Here is a 20,316-nt window from a genome sequence, read left to right as displayed (position 1 = left end):
AAGCTTTGCCAGAATCATGTTGACTCAAAAGAAGGCAAGATAGAGGGGATTAGGCTTGAAGGAATGAAATATCACTGGATTTCACTTGTGCATGATGTCAGCCACAATTATGCTTAAGTCATTACCCAAGATGAACAGATTCACTTTGGCCACCTCCAGGTACCCAGACTTATACCAGCACCAAGAAAATACCCTGCAGTCACGCACGTTTATAGCTCTGCACAATCAGGTTTAATATTTCTCTGCAGGCAAAATGTGACAATTAACTCCGGTGATGTGCAGTCACACACACAGATTGGAAGCTCACCACTGTTAGTAATACTACCATCCGCAACGCAGCAATAAAAAGAAAACAATCTCAACACATACTTTGCTTCTCACATGAAAGCAGCTCACCAGTACCCTAGACTGCAAAAGCATCCCCTACTGTAAACATATGCTGCATTTACATCGCAGTATAGAACTTCAGTACTAGCAGAACAGTCAGAAAACAGCGATAGCAATGGGACTACCTCCTTGACACCTCTCTCATCACCTGCTGCTGCTCCCAGCTCCAAGACTTCTCGTGATGCCACCCCAAAGTGGCCAGAACAGTTCCCATCCGACCATACAGGACATGGCCCCATTTTCTCCTCTCAAGCTTGTTAGACACCAACTCTTTCACCTGCTTTCGCAGTGCTGATGTGCTAGGAAGCTGCCTGCACCTGCCCCTTGTCTCCTCTTACTATCTGCAGCGGAATCATCCAGTTAAGATTTGCTCATTCTGCTGAGTGTCCCGATATATAAACAGAATTCTTGTGCGCATTTTCAAAGCACAGAATGTCTCTACTGATATATAAATAAAGCAAAAATTAATAAAAACCTCCCTTTAAAAAACCCAATATCCAAATTTCTCCCTCTGAAATCAGGTACCATGGTTCAGCACACAAGACACCAGTTACTCCAGTTCATACAGCCTGCGTATGGCTTATGATATGGCTTCCTCACCACAGGCAGAGCACACTAGGTATACCAGAAGGAAATTAATAATCCAGTCGAATCAAGACATACAATTTAATTCATTTCCTAACTCTTTCTTACACTTTAGACAATGGACCAACACTCTGATGACATGCTAGATGTATGCTTTTACCAGTCTAGGTTTTTCTGGATATTAAGTTGGTGATGCCATTGCAATTATTTATTTCACCTTTGCGTTGTTACAAAAATCTTTAACTCTGTAGATGCTACCAACAGTAAAACCTTTGAAGGCTCCTTCTATATCTTGCTCCTTGCTGCTTGTGCACAGGTAAACACTCTTGGTGTTAGGAGGTAAAAACACTTAAAGTAAAAATAGAGCCCTTCAAACTCTTATCACAGTAACCCTTATGGTAAGCAGTTATCTATGCAAAGCACTGTGATGTTAAAATATACTAGTGATGTATTCTATCAGCAGGACAAACACAGAGAGTGTTCTGCCCTTTCTAATAACATCCTCCTAATTCAGGGACGTTGCACCAGGCATGTGACAGATCAACTTAACCAAGGGTATTTACATTATTAGAGATAAAGAGGAGGATTTTATGTTCGGTACAGATATTTTAATTCCTAATGCAGACATTCTCATTTAAGGATCTGCTTTTCAGCTTTCAAGCTGAATTCTAATCAGGACTTCTAATCCATTGGCAGAAAAAGGAAAAAAAATAATGTTGAAGGAAATTAGATGCAGCTTGGATAATTGATGTTTGTATGCTTGGCTTTAATAAAAATACACTGTTAAATTAGAGAGGAGTCTAAAAGGATTCAATCAATAAGCAACTGAATCAGGTAGAGAATTCAATCTTGGGTTTTATTGTAATCTTCCAAATAAGCCAAAAGATCAGTCCAAATGATGCTGAGATTCACTTTAAGTCTGCTGAAATTTGTGAACATTGTTTATATATGCTTCTGTAGCCTGACTAGATCTTGCATTTCCAGCTGAAAGAACTTAAACATTCAGGCCCAGTAGATGGATGAAAAGGTTTTCAGTATCTCATGTGCACAGAGAACGCACAATCTCTGTATTATTTAAGTCTATAAAAAGAGATAAACCTCCCATTGTATAACAGAACCACTACATATTAACATGCTCAGCATCTAACACATATGGAACATTAGACATAAGAAGAGGGCAAACTGCCTACATACAAGATAGGTTACTTGATAGCATTATTATTAAAATTACCATTTTTACTCAACAGCATGCCTTATAAAATTACTTTGTATTTCAGCAACATTATTAAAGACACTGAAGATAGCAGTATATCCACAGGTTAGGCTCTTCCCATCCACCAAAACAACTGACAGATGAGGAATCACCAGCAAACGTACCCGCAACTGATTACGGACTCCTCTGGAGAAACGGGGGAACCCCCAATAGCACGAAGGCATCGCCATCGGTGGTGGCAACAACCCGCGGTCTGCCAGGCCTAAGCACCGATGCTGGGGAGCAGAAGGGACAGAAACGGAGTGCTGCACTATCACTGTCTTCATGCTGGATATGGGGTTGAATCTTTGCAAATGCTTCAAATACCCATTAATCCCACAGCTCCTAAATGAACACATATGCAGACACACAGATAGCCTCTTCTCTCTTTATATAAGAAATCAGGTGTATTTACGTATAGCTATATCTATATAAAATCTATGCTGCTTTATTAATAAAACTAACAGTTTTAATTTACAGTGACGACTTCTTAAAGTGAGCCTTGACAAAGCCTGCAATTCTGCTTTGAATGTTTGGCACCAAAAAACCCCCACCCTGAATAAATGTGACCGTATACTAACTGAGGTAACGGTGCTAGGAGATCACCGTTAGAACGGTGTTGGATCACCGACACAATCCACAAGGTTGCCAGGCTCCACGCAACTAAGGGTATTTTATGCAAAGCAGCTTTAGCATGCCTGCCTGCACTTTAAAAAAATACATATAGTGTGTGTGCAAGTGTGTGTGCATTTACTACATTTTCTTTTTCTCTTTTTTCCCCTCTAAAATGTTCTTAGCCTTAACAAAATGCACACTGACACCTGATCATCATACGCCTAAGGATGGACCCAGGCAGCACCCACAAAGCATTCTGCCCTTCCCACAGCCCGTTTATAAATCCATACACAGGACGTCCCGTTGTCTGCAGCTGCTGCATTCCAGTCTGCTCAACATCCTTCAGAGTCCGCACTAACACCACAAATCCTGTACACAGAGAGGGGACAAAAACTTGACACTTGCAAGTTGTTATTTCTCTTTCGTTTTCCACAGTTGTTATTGCCACAGAACGACTACAACAGGCTTAGGATAACCATGTGCTGGCGCACGGAGCAAGAGCGGACACTTCATACAAGGTAAAGCTCTGAATCTCACGTAACAACAGAAATCCAAATGTGAATGCAAAGTAACTTTAGGCTGAGGTTTCATAATCATTTGAAGATGATCTAAGTAGGGGCAAACACCGACGAAGCTGCCTTGCTCTCCTGCTGCCTCCTCCTGCACACAAACACCCTTCTCCTGGGCTCGGATTAGCGCCGGAGACACGCGGATGCCGAAGCAGCTCCGGGATCCGACGGACCCTGCAGACGCACGAACACCGGCCCTGACGCGAGGAAGAGCCCCTGGGATGGGGGGAACCAGTAAGCCAATTGTAAAACCACTTCCTTAGCTACTGTCTTCCAGCATCAGAATTAATATTAGTTATGTACAAAAATGCGAGGCCAGAAACGTAACTAGAGAACGATCTATTAAAAAAATCAAACCCCAAATCAACAAGACCATGATTTTACCACACAGATCATGTCTGAGTACTACTCAAAATATATACTGAACGTAAGATAGTTTTTTTAAGAATACATGTCTTAAAATAAGTGTTTTAACAAAATATTTCAGGATGGCTGACATAAAGATAGCTCAAAAATGTAACTATTCCAACATTCAGATTTTCTGCTCAAATCAAAGTTTCTGCTACTGTACTTTTATGAGAAGCTCTTTCAAAAAAAACCCCACATGATCTCATCTGATGACAGCAGCAAAGACCTGCAACAGTTTTTCAACTATTAGCAGTGTCAGATGTATGCCTTGTGACTTTGTATGCATCTTTTCCCTTATATGCACATGCAGATGCATGAACACTCACATAGTGAAGTATAAATATTACTGTAAAATCACCAATATAATCTCTGACCTTGCTGTAAATTGTTGCTCTGAAGCTCAATCCATTTATTTAAGTTGAAAACGAGCTATTCAGCAACCGTCAGTAAAACCACATCTGCAGCAAAAGCTACACTAGCAAGCAACTTGCTTACAGTTTGCTTTGACTGAAATCTGAAAAAAACACCTTTACATTTCAAGCTAACTAAATTCATTTATTGACCACTCCTAACTCTTTTATCAGCTAAAAGTGTACCCTGACAGTATGAAGCAGACTGTAGTTACCAAGTTTTCTTCTCCAGCGTGCCACAGGTCACATCTACATGGAAGACGGTGGATTTGTATGGTACAACTGGCAAACATTTTACTGCCTGGAGGCTTTTTTTTTTTTTTTTTTTTTGAGTTTAAAACATGTATCATGTCTCCTAATCCTTCTAGGGTCTAATTTTGTGTCAAAACCACATTCTTTTACCAAACTAAATCATTAAGTTGCCAGAAAATAAATAAGAAAATCAAACCAGCAGCATACTGCCAGGCATTTGTTTCTTCCCTTCTTCCATCAACAGAATGAAGAGCAGTGGAAGGACGATATCTCGAATCGCTCAGATGTATCAAAGAATGTGGGGAAGCTCACACTGCAGGATGCTGGGACACAGGCTCTGAAGATGCAGCTGTATTCCCAGATCATGGAGGGAAAGTAAAGGGGCTGTAACCTCCAGCTGGATCCAAACGTCCAGAACTGCAAACACACGAGCCTGACAAGCACTGTCACTTAAGAGTTTTATATTCCCAATCTGATTTTCAGAGATGCTTAGCACCTCAACTCCCAGAGAATCCCTGCTAAAGAGAAGGGAACTCAGCACTCCTAAAATCAGATATCCAGGTTGCAGTTTGGCCTCGGCAAAGACCCATCGGTCTTCGTAACAGTGATAGGCAAGAGCTTTCTCACAGAGCTGGAAAATTGTGGGAACCCTCACCAATAGCAAAACATCAAGAACTGCTCCAGTTTAGAGACGTGCAAGGTAAGACATGCTTACATGAACACAACTTTGCCAGGATTAGGGAATCCCAGGAATACGTATTTAATTAGCTACAGGTAAGCAAGGAACATGCTTTCATTCAACTTCTTAGCGGCTACACGTTGCTTTTATTAAGAAAGAAACCTTCAGCATGACAAGGAGAAAGTGAGTCTCCTGGTTACCTGTTTTGGAGACACAGACACTACAGCAGTGAGGTGACGACATTTTCCAAAACCTTTGGAGATGGTTGAGTTTACCTGGATTACAAGTCAAATCTTCATGTGTCCCAGACAAAGATTTATGCCTTTTAAGAGGTAGGTAGCAATACTCTTCACTTTGAATCTAATAAGGTGCACTTAATTTTATTATTCCATTCTTCCTTATTATTCATTCATTCATCCACAGTTTACAAAATTTGTTTCAATGTGAAAGAAGCAGATTATCTTCAACTCTCAATACAATGTAATAAAAATGTAATAAAACACAGATGCCATACACTTGCATCTTTCTGCTCCAACTGGTAAGTCTGATAGAAACTTTTTTAAATGTCTCTATATTATTATAACTTGGACAGCAGGTCAAATGCAACTTTTTCTTATCCAGGTTTGCAATATTACTCTAATCCTCTAGTTTTTTATATCAGACAACATTTATGGTTCATGTGAAAATAAAGATTAAACCTACTGTATCAGAGCAGTATGAAAAACTTACAAACACAAAAACAATTGCCTAAAAAATCCACTAGAGGACAGTGCAATTCAACGTGGAAAAGGAATATAAAAATCCCCCTGGACAGAAGAGCAGGGCTTTTTTTTCTACTTAAAGCCAAGCTGTCTCATTTTACTTTATAAAAATAATGCAAAATATTATTTTGCCTCCTTGGGATGGAATTTTGGATGTCTAAGGGTGATAAATTTTCTTGAATCAACAAAAAGCAAAGCAAGAAAGCTTGCTGTCAGGTGAAGAAATACCGATACAACGCAATTTTGAATGTTTTTCACTATTTTAAAATAGGTCAAGGTTTAAAATTCACTAGTAATGCACCCTTATACCACTGCAGGAGAGGAACTCTGATGAATCCCCAAAACAGAATTCAGATTTTTCTGTCGGGGAGGGGGGTGAGGGGAGACTGACTGACAGGTAGGAAAAGCAGATTAAGTATTTTTTCCAATGCCACTTTTTGGCCTGTGTTCAAGAGGTTCCTGAGGAACGCCAAGTCACACCAAGAGCGAACGCCCTGTTTCTGCTACGTCCGGCTGTTGTACGTTAAGCCCTTGGTAAAGGGCTAGTGAGATGGCAGTAGCTGGACAAAGTCCTTTTAGCAACGCGACTCCTTTGGTGCCACGCCGAGCGTCCCGAACTCCACGTGTGCAAAATCAAAACTTTGTGGCTCCTGTTTCTGATGTGCCAAAACAGTCAGCCTACGGTCTTAGTCTTCCCTGCTTACAGCAAATTCAGGAGCTCGAAAAGGATACGATTTTATTGGCTTTTGGAGGTTTGAAAATGCAACAACCCTCCGCTGATCGACCAGATCCCGGTTGCATCCCTTTGACGGGATGAAAAGCATGCGGGTAAGCTGGGCTCTGTAGCAGGGAGAGCGATGGTGCCCTCCGACACCAAAGCCGCCCTCGGGATGGACCACCAGGAACACCGCTGTCCTGGGATTTTGTCTTACTCCTCTGTGACCCTGACACGAGAAAAAAATTAAGGGATCAGAGCTCATTTAATTTAATGGTATGAGATGAAATGAGGACCGGCAGATTATGCACCCCAGTATGGTATTTGAAATAGTCCCTGGAGACCATCCTTCCCCCAGCTGCGAGGAGCCTGTGTTCTGGGAACGGAAATATTCCAGTTCTAGGCACACAGCCTCCTTTGATTCCAAAATATCATGGCAGGCAGCAACGTGACCTTGGGAACCTTCATTTCAATATTACTTTTCAGTGAGGCAAGTCTCAAATCAAGCAGGTTTTGGGACCATTTCCTCATCTGCAGGACACGCACCCTGCACAGCCTGAGCCCCGGCACAAACACATTCATCACAATAATGCCGTCGTTCCCATGGAGCCCTTGGTTATGTGATCACACTTCAGATGTGTTTATGAAGATGCAAACCGTCACGTGCTTTCTATGCCTGTGCTACCGCCTGGCAAGACATCAGTCAGCTCCTGTCCAGAAACCACATACACCGCGCTAATACAGTCCACAGTGCGAGCTAATTAATCCTACTTCAGAATAGAGGCAGAGCAGGCAAGTGAGCGCCTGCAACCATGCAGGCATGTTCTTTCACGGATAGGAAGCACAACCACCTCCTAATGTAATCCTTATTTATGTTAATAAGGGATAAGAATAAGGAAAGAGAGGGAAAGAAAAATGTTGAGACCACAAAGTAGTATTCTAAAGAATATTTGAGAACCAGGACAAGAGCTTTTAGTATTATTTTGGGTCAAAATGCAGCTGGTACTTGCCAGAACAATTGCACTTTTGGTGCCAATGTGTGAGGATAACTTTTCTAGCAGATCATGGTTCTGACTATCCTTTAAATACCTGAGCTTCAAGGAGATCAAGACCCTAGATGAGCAGATCAGAACACAGATCAATATAAAATTAAAGGATGATGACTACCCATGCAACCACGTATTGCAAGAGCGAGAGAACACACATAATCAGTTCTTCTGTGTCAGATAGGGTACAATATTTCAGATTTCTTTTTATTTCCTCTTTGTGCATCCAGAACCAAAGGTAGCTGTATGTCTAGGTCTGATTTGGGGCATTTTATTCTAGCAAAAACAAGATGCACCCATGCCACCACTCTTGTAGGTGTATTTGGTAAGCACTGGTCATGAAGTACTTGGGTAATTCATGCTATTTGACTGATCCATATTAGCATAACTTATAGATCCCCTCCAAATCCACTCATCCAAGGTAGTTTACACAGTAGCATGACTGCAAGTACTTCTTCCACAACTGCAAAAAGTCCATTAAAATTGATCCAATATTTGCTGAATTTTGCCTCTGCACTTCAGATTAATTTCTCAAAGGCACACAGTACGGTTTCTCTAACATCTGTAGTCTCTGAAGTTGAAATGAGATTTGTGCTAAACAATAATCAGCTTTCTGAAAAATAAGCAATGTGATCATCATTTAAGCAATGTGATACAACAGGTAGCATGTGTTCCTGTTAGTTCAGCAGCATGCTATGCCCTGGGGTGCATCTGTGTACAGTTTCATCATGCTTTATGCTGTGTTAAAAGGCAAAAGGCTAAATGATTTTAAATCATTCAAACTCAAAATGCAATATTCCTCAAAAAAGGGAGCACGTGGAGAACATGGATATATGATCAAAGTGGAACTGCGGCAGTAGACAATCCACAGCACGGGTTGCTGTCAGATTGTTCAAATAATAAGTTATACTGGTCAGTGCATTGCAGTGTGTTACAGACACTTGGCAAATTACCAAACCCGATACTGTTAAATGATACAATCACAAACATCCACAAAAGGCCTGACTAAATAGAACTGTTGATTTGATGACAAGTTCATATCTTTGTATTTATTTAAAAAAAACAGGTAAAAATGTATTTATTATAAATTTGGATACATCTTAAGGAGTGCTTTCTCTCTACCTGTTGGCTGTTGAGCTTGACATAAGTCCAGCCAGAATGTGCCTTACTGTAAACAGAGAGTTACTTCATAATTCAGGGAAAAACACAAAACAAAAAAACCCCACACTAAGATCTGAAATCTTGATGTGAATAATGTTTGAGGACCACCAGTGAAATCTCCAAACAAAGCACAACATTCCACCATGTCACTTTAAAACTATTTTAAAACATTAATTTTTTTATTTGTTTGTGGAGTCCCTTCATACATGATACCTACATACTCTCCAAGATGCACATGGGATCCTATCAAAGCAGCCTATCTGACTGGAGTGGTCTGGGGAAACAGCAAGATTTGTGTGAATACAGCCACTCTCTGAAAGAAGGCACATCTATGGTCGATGAGAATACCCACAGGTCTACCAGGTATCAAAATCTCATTCTTGTGCTCTCAAACACCCATCATCCACTATCTGGGAACAGTAAAAACTAATTTGTCCCACAAGATACTGAAATGATATTTGATCATGGCAACATTACTACACCTTTCTCTAAAGTATTTGGCAATGGCTACTTTCAAAGTAATAACTAATGCAAAACAAGTTTTGTCAGGTCTGTTCTAGGTCTGGCAATTTTTAGACCTCCCAGTCTGTACAGTAAGAATTGTGCCCAGAAAAATCTCAAGTACAAAATTAAAAGGTCTTTTTGTGAGCATGCTTGATGAACAAAATTATGAACAAAAAAAGCTCCAAAACAAAAACAGGAGTCAAAAAGAGTAACATAACCTTGAAAATGATTTGCAAATGAAGCATCAGAAAGTTTCCACAGACAGAAAAATGAGGTCCTAAAGGAACAGCCACGTATACAAAGTTAGCAACCAAAGAGTCTGATGAATATTGCTAATTCCCAGGAAGACCAAAAAAAGAAAGGGCAAGTCAATCATCACGACTTTGCATTTCTGCTCAGGAGAAAAGAAGAAAAAAATTCTTAATCTTTAAAACAGACTTTGATTTTCTCCCTGTACTGAAAGATGGGAACTCACTTTACATGAAGATTTCATCTTCTGTTTATAGAAGGCACAGGAATCCAGGAGCTGGAATCTTAAGAAAGACTCCACATGTTGAAAGATTGACACCACAAGACTTCACAGCACCACAGTCATCTGCGATTTCTCTTCCCCATCATTACGTGTTTTGCTTTACACCTTGTTTTGGGTAAGGTAGAGACCCAAGTACCACTTTTCAAGCCATCATGGCAAGGGATTTATTTCCTGAAACCAACAGTCATCAAAACCTATCTTTATTCCCTCTTCAGGAATAGCCTTAGAAATACAAAGACTCAATTTATCTAGAGTATCAAAATACTAAGTGATTGTACCCATCACAAGGGAGAAAAGAGATGAAGAACAGTTATCTTTCTGCTCTAGAGAGACTTGGTATCTTCCTGTTTTGTCACCTGAGAAATATCTCTGACATGTATTCCCCACGCGGAAGAGAATAAAATGCTACAGAAGCTCCTATCTAGGTCATACTGCTTTTCTTAGTGAGACAATGGAAACTTTTTAAAAGAAATTCTGCACTTCAAGAGGCTTAATTAAAGTATAAAAATGCACTGTCATGGGTACTGAACTGCATATACACATCTGAAATCTCCAAATAATTAAAACCTGGTCTTTTATGGTAACATTGTAGTCATCAAAAACATGAATTACAGTGCTAATTTGGTTCCGAATTACTACCACATAAAAATCAGCTATTAACATGTACGTAAATCAAAATATAAATAGTAAAACTGAGAAAGGTCCGAAGAAGAGTGAAAAAGTTACCGAACAAGCTTTGTGTACAGAAAGACTAAATAAACTAGGACTTTCCGTCTTAGAAAAGAAAGCTGAAGGAGGATATATAGCAAAGACTGCAAGTAGCAGAGAAAAAAGGAACAGGGTGCAACCATTTTTATACCTGCCTCTGGGTAATTTTATTTCTTAGGCCTTTGTTCTTGTAATGCCAGAGATGGTGAAAATACAAAAGGGGTCCTTGTACTGTTGTTTTTAAATACAGCATGTAGTTATTGTGTGAAAACCATCGCCAGAGGATATTGTTTATGTCAAAAGCTTACATGAATTGAGACTATACAGTAAGAAATTCATGGAAGGAAAGTCATCAAAGACTTGTAAATACAAGAATATCAAAGACCGTTAGAAAGCAGGGGGAATAGATCAGGAAAGTACCCTCACACACTTGTCCTCTTCTTGTGCTCTTCTCTAGGAAACTGTTTTTGGCTACTGCTGGAGAAAAAAGATCAGATCAAGACAGATCCAAACCTTACTCAATGCAGTTATGGTCTTCCATTAAAACAAAATGTATATCCATAATTTCTTTATTACACCTATGCACCCCCCTGTCCAAATTAAACCACAAAACAGTTAATGCTTGAGTCATACGCTCCTTTATCGGTTTCAATGATTACAATACTGTCTCATCTCAGCACTTACCACTTAGTATCGTCCGAGTATGTGGCACCAGACAAGTGATAGGAATGGGTGATTTTGATTACTTCTCATTTTAATACTATTAATTCCTTGCTCTTTCCTATCCTTTCAAGGATAGGAGTCCACTCAGAAGACAGGAACTGAAATTCATACCTATGAGTTTGTCCACATGGGGAACAAGTTTAAGAATAGCTTACGTATGCCCTCTTCCTCTTGCTTCATTAAGCAACCAGTGCTCAAGCAGAGGGAGGGGAGCTAGTTCCCTGGGACGTAGCATGTCCTAGATGGAAGACAGCATAAATAGAATTTGGACATTTTCCTCCCACCTTGCTAAACTCAGCCTGCAACACCTCCTGACCAGCAGAAGGAGATGTGGGGCAGATTACTACTCATCAGCTCAGACTCCTTCCCAGTCTGACCATCAGGACTTGCTACCACCTAAAAGGTAGTGAGAATTTTTGTTCCAGAAATGTCTCTTCCAAAGACTGGCTGCTCTGGCATTATATATTAGAGACATTCAGCTCAGAACAGGACTGCTGAAAGATAGATAATCATCTTTATCTTCTGCAAGGTTTATATAAAGTAATTTAAAGTAAAAAAAAGTGACAGTTTAAAAATTAATGGCCAGTAATAACATCCCCACAAATAGCATGCTAAGCTAAGAACTGCATTATTGCAAAATGGGATGACTCAGGAATTGAAAAAGTGGTTCTACATACTTTTTGGATTGTCTTGCTACTTGCAAAATTATAAAACGCAACTTAACATTTTCTCCTTACAACAAGGGGTGGGGGGGAGAATCTGGCCTGAGTCTTTGACAAGTACAAACCAGTGATGTCAGTTTACTCCTCCTAATATTTTAACCTACCATCTTCATTTTCAGTAAACTTTTTTTCACCTGTTTTCTGCATTAGAAAACGGAATCACCTTCAGAGAAATCATTATTCGATAATAATCTACCAGCCACTTTTCACAAATTTGTCGAAATATCTTGCAATAAAACCAGAGCCGAATGTTTTAACCACAACCCCAAAGTGATATAATCAGCAAATCTGAACTGTGAAAGAAGTTATAGAGCTACATTAAGAAACAGATGGAGTGAGCATAAAACAATCACAGATAAGCCAGCATAAAGGAACTTAACTTTAGATTAATCAAGGTTGAGATGCTCAAGGCAGCCATAGAGAGTCACACACATTAAAATTAACAGGAGATCCATGTAAATCACAGCCTGCTTCTTACATCTCAACTCAGTTCTGTACAGAGCAACACATGGACTTGGAGGTGTCTCTGTTAACCGAATTCCCTTGCTTCACAGTGATTTTGCAGTACGGTCAAAGAAAATACGCGTATCAAAAAATGGCTCTCCTAGATAGCTGTTAACTTCAATGAGAATTAGAAAAGTCTTACGAGGATTTAAAGCTCCCACATTAAATTGCAAAAAATGTCAGAATGAGCCTCAAATGTAGGCAATCATACACTTGAAACTAAGCATGATGAAAACAAATAGACAGAAAATATTCAGTTATAAAACTGACCATCTATCACGCAGCCAAAAGCTGTGAACTTGCCTTTAGTAGCAGACTGCTTCTAAATTCAGATTTTCTGCAGTGATCAATACTGTATTATACTGGCAACTTAACAGTAGTTTCTTGGTGTTGGAATGCAAAAATATAAATAAAGAGCCAAGCCCCAAACAAAAACTATTCCAGAACCTTACTATAGTGCAAAACTCAATGGTAACATTTAACGCTAAGCAAACAGGTAACTCCAGCCCTGCCTCATACCTTCTGATCTCGAAATCAGATAAGCAAGTACATCCAAAGCAGACTATTTATTCTACAATTTGGCAGCATAAATGTGAAATTACAGGTTTTTTCTTATTTCACTGCTGGATGATACGGAAAAGAAAAATTTCCCATGGGCAGAATCTATTTCATCACCTGAGAAACACAAGTTGTTCTCAAATACACACAGGCATGGAGAACCAATCATGATCTGGGCTAAGCTGTAAAAATAAAAGCAAATTCAAAGTCTGTATTTCAAAAGAAAACGATACAAACGGTTGTAAGCAAGGAAATTAATGCAGGCAGAAACAGTTTAATGCATGTATTGCACGTAGCTTTTGTTAATTACTTTTTAAGTACTTAAGCACAGTAGTAGCTAAAGAGAATTTGAAAGAGAGATTACATAAAAATGTTTCCAAGTGGGTGTTTCCCGCTGAGCCAGTCTGCCATAGCAGTGCTGATTAATCAGGAAAGCCTTGCCTTCGCTTTCAAGGCCTTTAATGACCCACCATAATCTCATTCCCACCCTCTCTTTTCAAGCATAAACAGGGCAGGTTCCTGCCTACATCCTGTCCTGCCAGTTGATGGCAGCCACCAGCTAAACTTAAAACAGTCATCTTAATGCACTTTCTCCAGTCTGAAAGAAGCTTTCCATTAAGATTTCCCCGCGCCATTCCCCTGACACCTTTTAGTCATGACATCCACAACCCCCAAAAACCTCACGGGCTGACGAAGGTAAGACTCCTGGCAACCTGAAACCACTGTGACTGTAGTTCTTGGTCTCCATTTTCCATCTTGGATCCTACTGGAACCTCAGGGCACAGGTTCCTGTAATGGCTTTAATCCAATTAAAGCATGAATGGAAGGAGAGAGGAGCGAGACTTTGCCTTCTCATCTACTAAGACTTAGCTGTAATTCAAAGTCATACCCTAGGACCGTCAGCTCTTTGAATTGGAGACCTGGTTTTTACGCTGTGTTGATATACTGTCTGGCACAATGAAATCCCGGTCCATCAAGAGCCAATACAAAAGGAGAAATACGAGCAATAACCACAACAGTAATGACGCTGTACTGTCACAGCAATTAACCTAATCCAACAGCTGCAAAATGACAGCGGTTCCACTCTGAACTAATATACTGGCCCTAAAAGCAACTCCACGTGCGCTTCAAGTTATTGTCTTTTAATTCACTGCAGTTGCCGTTTTAGGGCTACAATTCACCGCCACAGGAAAGCTCTTTAAACGAACGCAGGCACTTGCAGCCACCCGCACAGCGACGCGTGGCTATATTCTCACCACTGCCGGCTCTGAAGAGACAGATGACAGCTCTGGGAAGCAGAGAGATGACACACGGAGGTAGGCTCAGAAGACCTTATCCACGTCCTTTGAAAGGGACGGGAACTTGGTGGTTCTCAGCGGTGCTTGCAAAAAAGACGATGGACAAATTGAACCTTTGCAACAAGTCCCTGTTCCAGAAAGCCCTTCTCTTTTGGGTAAAAAACATCACAAATACATTTCTGTGAGACATCAGTCCAAAGCACCACATTTGGTCTTCAGGGCACCAACACAGAGCTGACAAACTCTAATTGAAGCACTGTTTCTTGAATTTATTGTTTGATTTGATAAGGCCATCTACCAATATGTGCGGACACCGACACAGAAACTCAAGCGGAGTACTTCTCAAAAGCCAAGATACCCACGGCACTCTCAACAGCTCTCGCCTCGGTGACACCTTTGGCTGTTTACAAAGAGCAAACGAAAGGACTCTGGTTTACTTCTGCCTAATTAAAACGTTTTAAAAGAATTTAATTACAATATGCCAAGCTACACAAAGAAAGATCCTCCCTACAGAGAATTAGTGATGAATTGAATGACTTTTATTTTTTTTAATCAAACTGTTGGCAAGCAGTGTGGGTTTCCTGTTTGTAAACAACCATACGAACGTTAAACATATTTATTCACAACTTGACACAGAATGCAGCTCTGTAATTAATCATTTCCCTATCTAATTCAGACAAAATAAAAATCCAAACTTGTACCCCTCTCTTATTATGAAATAGTCAGTTACACATAAATGAATAATTATCTGAATTATCAACTATCTACAGATGCGCAGCTCTTTTCAGTCCAGACAATGGCATACCCCTGCTGCACGCTGGTAATCTCACAGACATTCACTTATTCTTTCTTTTAAGTGAGAAAATCTCCTTACATATTAAATAAGCTCAATCATGGGCTATTAAAACTATTGTTTCAGGTTATCTGTTAATTGCAGGCTTCCCTATCTATACCCATTGCTAGGACGCCAGCCCTCTTATTAAATGAAAAATGCCTGCATGATTGGGTAAAATGTTAAAGGCCATGGGTTAAGACTAATTCTGTAAAAATAAGGTAACTCTTAAGCTGTGAAAAGTTGTTATTGGAATTAACTGCTTGAAATCCTGTCTTATTTTGGAAACACAAAAGGCTGAACTTCAGATATAGGAACTATTCATTAGAGCTTATTTAATTTTACAGACTTAAATAATTTGCCAGAATAGTTTGCTTTCCATATCAACAGAAGTTTAGATCTGAAAGACTGTGTGATTACACTTCCTGTAAAACCTTATTTTCATCTTCTGAAATGCAACAATTAGGAGTCAATATGAAGACAGAGCAAACTATGTTGCACATGCTAAAAGATTAAATTCTTTGTAGAAATGTTACATTAATCCAAAATAGACTAGAAATGTAATCTGCTGCTTGAATATGGTTTTGAATATAATGGCAGCATTTGTATGCTTTTTTCCCCCACTTAAATGGGAAAAGTAAATTTACAAGATCTTTACAAGCTCATTACATTCAAAGAGAATAAAAGTAATATGCAGACATATTGCACAAGTGACATCTTTGAGAGACAAAAAATTTCTGCTGGTAAACAACAAAAAAACTACAACACAAACAATTAAAGACACAAAAGACGTGCCAAGACCTAGACTAGAGCAGCATGAATCCACTTCTAAATGCTCTTTTTCATTATTGTTAAGCCTTGAACTAAAAAATCACCAAATTTCTTACAGATTTAATATAAGATTGCTCCAGAATTCTAATACAGAAACTTAAAAATTAGTAACTTTCTTTAGATACCTGTAAGTCATGTATAGTATTGCAGACTAGTTTTTCTTGGTGTGATGGAAAGAGGAGTGGGAAGTTAGGGGAAACAATTTAACTTCATAATCCATGAAGTCAACTGAATGATTCTTGAATAACAACAGATAATACACTCATTATCAAAGTTTCACTTTGTCATTTGTCTTCAGTATCTGCAGCTGACAGATATACTCATTTATAATCCTTTGCCAGTTGCAGACTGGCAAACTCTTTTGAATTAGTCCCTCGATTTGAGCCTATGAATTTAATTCTTTCCACAAATGACTGGGCAATGTTTCAAAACTTTCTTCAAGACACCCAAAAAGTCCTACAATGTACCTAACAGAATAAACAACAGGCTACTCCCTGGTGTTTGCTGGAATGCTGATTTTCTTCAGAATTAAACACAGCCTGGATGAAAATTTTAAGTAGTATCAAAAGTAAAGTATCAAGAAAATCTCTTTGCCCTGCAAACTTATGAACAGTAACAATTTTGATCCAAATGAGAAGCATATCTAAATCTCCAAGGACTTTCATTAAGCGGAGCCCAAAAAATTTCTTTGCTTTTAAATCTGTTCCACTGTCTATAATTCCTTCTCACTATAAATGCCTGAAACAAGGGTGAAAATTGCTGTCCGTATGAATGAAGAAAAATACTCTTCTTTTTAGAGTTACAAACTCTCATCTTTGTTCCAAAGCCAAGAGTGAAACACTATTGAAACTGCATAAAGGAGAATATACACTTTCAAAAAAAATACACCAAATTGAAGCCAAGGTAAATGGTACAATTTGTACAATGTAAAAGTACAAGGTAAGGTAAAAAAAAGCCAAGGTAAATGTACAGCACAGTAAACAGTACAAATCCTTTCATTTGGGATTATTCTGATCGTATGGAATTAGATAGATTGTTCACAAAATCCTCTATGAGCACATGATCAAAGCTATCTCAGAAATGCGATGATTACCAATCGCAACTCCAGGCAACACATTGCTGCAGACAAATTGATAAAAATGAGAAATGAGAAGCACTGGAAAAGTGTGAGAGGTCCTTGTTGAAACAACCGGTACCTTTCTCTCATAAACACTCAAATACTTTACAGTCACCATTTCTTGATTTCTCAACTAGCCGGATGACAAACCCCAAATATTTGATTAACAATATATCAAGAGGCTTTGGAATTCAGAATTAAAGAATGAACTGTGTCAGCAAGTTATGGCTACTCATGCATTAGAATTAAAATACACAAGCATTTGTAAAGGTTCCTTTGCAAGAGATTATCAAAGTAGTAACCCGATGTGGAAGAAAAGCATTGTCATGGATTAAGAACAAGACAGGTTGGATTCAGAAAGCAAAATGCAGAATGAAAGGGTCAGTGTTCATTTTGGCAGATATCTAGCAGTGAATGTCTCAAGGTTTCATTTAAAATATGCACAAGTTCTCTAGAAAGGTGAGGAGTCATACAGCCAGTGGTCCAAAGAAAGCAAATTAACTGGCTAGAGTCGACAAAAATCAAAAGGAACAATAATAGTGCAATATTGAAATGATCCAATTTACCAGTTCCTGCACTCTTTCATCTGTGAATGTATTCCTCTGCTCAAGTAGAGCAGTAAGGTTATTGTACATGGTAGTGTTTTATTCATCCTGTCAAAAAAACAACATCTGCTCGAAGTGCAAATAATCAAGTTTGGATAACAAAGCACCTAAACGCATGTGCAGAACTCTTCATTTTTCTATATGTTTTCAAATATTCAACAAAGCAGAGACTAGGAAATATCTCATGCAGAACTGTTTTGCAATGGATTCAAACGTAAACAGGTGTGGTATTTCACAGAACAATCAACACAGCTACACTCGTATTTCATTAATCCTTATGCAATGAATATAGTTACTTGTTCACATAAAGAGAACGTTCTTTTATAGTCACCACTGTCAGAAGTACAAAGAATATATAAAAATTTAAAATAAGTCATTGCTATTGAAATTATATGCTCAGATCGACCTTTACAAATATATTTAACCACTCCAAGCATATGGATTTAATCGTTGAAAAGCCAATACGTTTTAGTAAATCTAAAAAAAATTAAAAATTTCAGGAAATCTGAATAAGATATTTTTATTTTTGGTTCATAATTGCCTCCTATAGGGTTTCTTTAGCCTTTCTCTTTTAATTAGCCATCTGTTGAAGGTTACTGTCAGAGATATAATAACTAGCAGAGATGATAATTCTGATCCAAATTGGTAATGCTTCTGCTCATGTCCTGCGTTTATTGATTCTGTATTCTATTCCTTGAAGGACAGACTACTTGGGGTACAGAACGTTCACTGCACTCGTGTTTCAAAAAGAGGCTTATTCAACATCATCCTTTAGTGCAAATTGCCAAGGCAAGACCAAGGACGTGACATATCACTGTCAGGAAATTTGGATTCTTAATCTAAACAGTTATGCCTCAAACCGGCCATTGTTTTTTACACTTATTTACAATGAGCACTCATTCAATGTCACCATCTCAGTTATTTTCTGGCCTGGACTTCAAGTTCCCATAAAATTTCCCTTCCTGCAAAACAACTATGTTCCAGTTAATCACCCTCATAGCTTGCCTCTATTATTACCTGCTAGGCTCTGATTACCAGGACCTCAGCAAATCCAGTATCACCGATTTCCTCTTATGGCTGCAGCTGTGATGATGACTTCTGGAAAACACTGGAACTGGCAGAAAATGCTGAAGTAGTTCTACACTGAGAGCTTGCTGCTTTCCCTTTGGTATGAAATTCATGCATGAATGCCAAAGCTACTTTTGAAATAGTATCTTCACTCTTCAGGCTTTGCAATCAAAACCCAGCAAGTCCTTGCAAGTGCTACCTGTATCTGTCCAAACTCTTCTACCACACCCGACACTGTGAATTGCGACCCTCCTTTATACCCCACATTTACTATTTGATGAATGAATTCCCCAAACCCATCTAATGGCTGAGCCGTGAATGCTCCCAGTTAATAATGGTTCACATGAAGGCACCGACAATCTTTTAAACGTTTTACAGCCAACTACTAAGAACCTACTTATTGTCAAGGCACAAAATCAGACAACTGCCTTGTCAGGATCTACATTTAGCTACAACCATTGCTTGTAGCACAGGCAGGAGAAACTTTTAAAACACAGAATTCTGCATCAGTTCAGCTTACATACCGCTGAATAAGGCTGCCACCAGGATGTTTGGATTCTCAGTTCACTTACAGGTTATTTTCGAGGTTTCACTTGTGTGGCATGCATTTTGTAAGCATTCTTCTAAAAGCATGCTGGTCCATCCATATGTCAAAAAATACGCATTGATGCAGTTGAACACTGCACAGGACTGCAAGTGTTAAGACTCCCATACAAACCCTCAAAGAAACAAGAACCATCTTATTGATTTCTGCATAGCTCTTTTGGTTTTCCAATTATGAAAAAGCTACAGGTAGCAGTTTCCTTCTGTGTAACATGATGCTGAAGTTGTCGCCTGTTTCTCATTAATTTTTCATTTCTACAAGAAAAAGTCTTTTCTGGGAGCGCTCAGTGGCAGTACAAGTCTGCTTCATTCACTTTTCAACACCAGACACGTATTTATTCCTAAGTTTTCAATTTCATTGCATAGCTTGCTATGCAACTTGCACACATCAACCAGAGCAGCAGACAGCTTTTCACCAAAAACTTCTAACTTGACATATACCTTGTCTTGCCTTAGGCTTAAATTGATTAATTCATCTTTCACTTGTGGTAAAGTCTTCCATTTAAAATGTTTTAGTAGGAATAGGCAGATTTTACAAACTGAACCAGAAAGAGGACTTTCAGTATCTTTGTCACACTTTCAAACTTGACATTATGCACAGCTGTTAAGGAAGTCTTTAACTTAATTCCGCTGTTCCTATCTACATTAACTTTCTGGTTTTTGGATACTCTTTCCTGGGCAAAATATGAGGACTACAAGCGGTTCTCTCAGTCACGTCTCCTCTTAGAGTTCAGTTTAACTCTCACATTCTTAGATTTTTTGCAAGAAAATAGTCAGAGAAAGCAACCATAAGAGTTACTCAGAATCTCAAAAAGTCACTTGACTTAAACTCCATCTTTTACACTACTGAATGAAAGATTACAGAGTAACT

General features: G+C 39.0%; 1 protein-coding gene across 1 annotated transcript in view; it reads right to left on the bottom strand.

Annotated features, from left to right (window-relative positions):
* The window catches only part of SUCLG2 (succinate-CoA ligase GDP-forming subunit beta), a gene marked incomplete at its 3' end in the record, with an annotated part of 131,613 nt that overhangs the window by 8,579 nt on the left and 102,718 nt on the right, over window positions 1-20,316 (bottom strand). The gene's annotated exons all lie outside the window — the stretch shown is intronic.

The sequence above is a fragment of the Phaethon aethereus genome (assembly GCF_964289735.1).
Source record: "Phaethon aethereus genome assembly, chromosome: 11".
In the NCBI taxonomy this organism is placed as follows: Eukaryota; Metazoa; Chordata; class Aves; order Phaethontiformes; family Phaethontidae; genus Phaethon; species Phaethon aethereus.
Note: the sequence above shows the minus strand (reverse complement) of the source record. Positions and strands in the feature narration are given on the sequence as shown.